The sequence below is a fragment of the Thunnus thynnus genome, unplaced genomic scaffold (assembly GCF_963924715.1).
Source record: "Thunnus thynnus unplaced genomic scaffold, fThuThy2.1 SCAFFOLD_91, whole genome shotgun sequence".
In the NCBI taxonomy this organism is placed as follows: Eukaryota; Metazoa; Chordata; class Actinopteri; order Scombriformes; family Scombridae; genus Thunnus; species Thunnus thynnus.
Genome location: NW_027095968.1, coordinates 32,329 through 33,929, shown reverse-complemented (window position 1 = coordinate 33,929; position 1,601 = coordinate 32,329).

The following is a 1,601-nucleotide window of genomic DNA, read 5'->3' as shown; positions in this document are numbered from 1 at the left end:
GTGACCACTGTGGCCACAAGTGGTATTACAGGATGATAGCACATTGAATTTGCCTTCATGATGATGATGACGATGATGATGATGACGATGATGATGATGATGACAATGATGATGATGATGATGATGATTCAGATGTTTTGACTGGGAGTGCATTTCTCAAATGTTAGATTCTGAGCAGCCCTTGACTCAGTGTACAGCCTGAGCATTTCACAGAGGAACAGAAGCCCACTGTCCACTAGCTACCTGCTTTTAATGACAGTTGAGATAAAAATCATGGCAAAATGAAGCAGTCACAAAAAGACATTGTGAGGAGCAGGAGGAAGAGAATTTAGCTCAAGTTCAGCCATCATTCTCAACCCAGACACCTACTCCTGCGCCAGTTTCTCCTCAACAAGTGCCAAGTAGTAACGACATGTACGTGGCTGCTAATTCAGTCTTTTCCCCGTTAGCAGCAGCAACAAGCTGCACTGTTGACAGACTCTTTTCAACTGTTAGGCGGATAAAAACTGGCATCAGGGCATCAGTGATGACATACAGACTGAACTCTTTGTCCCTGCTCTCCTTTGAAAGAGAACTGACTGAAGTGTTGGACTATAATGAAATAATTTCAGTAATAATTTTCACCAAGCCCCGTCACTTCCTGCTATAATCATCAAAAGTAAACTAATTTACCATTTCAGACTGTAGTGGCCTATTTCAATATTATTGTTTATTGGGTATAGTTTTTGTTGGGTGTACAATTGGATTTTATGCTGATGTTGCTGAGTCTGCCATCTGTGTGTGTGTGTGTGTGTGTGTGTGTGTGCGCGCGCGTGCGCACATGCGCATGTGCACGTGCGTGGTTGATGTGGGAGACTATGCTCAGGTGTTATTTTTAACATTACTGAGCATGTTGGTGCTAGTGTACCTCTAATCATAGACTTGATTAATGATGCTGTTGCGTCTGTCAGTTGTGTGTGTGTGTGTGTGTGGGTGGGTGTGTGGCTGTCATGCCAGGCTATGTTCAGGTGTCATTTTTAATGTAGTGTGGGTGTACCTCTATCCATACACTTGATGAATGATGCTGTTGCGTCTGTCATCTGTGTATGTGTGTGAATATGTGGCTGTCGTGCCAGGCTATGATGCTGTTAATGTTCTTCTTGGTGCCTGTAACATTACCTCTGATGATGTATCAGGCTTGGATGATTAAACTGTGGTGCATTCAGCCAAGTATAGTTGTAACGGCCTATTTCGGTTAACATATGCATTTCAGAACCTATTAAGTATGATTGGTCTTGGATGGGCTAGGCTCACCTGATTTTCTCTGTGCCCACCCACACTGTGATTTCTACCTATGCTACTGTATGTAGTGTAATAGGAGCACATGCACAGATGAGCCATAAAGTCAGCGAACTTACTCATGATGTCAGCTCGACAGCAATATCTATCTTAAGTTTGCTAACATTAGTTACCATCAGCCACTGTTCATACCAGACCAAGTAAGGCTGTAGCGACAAAACACCTGATGTATATATTTATGAAATTAGGCATTTTATTGCCTATGAATTAAAACTATTATTTGTAAAATAAAGATTATGTTATTTCATCCTCATTTCCAAGGA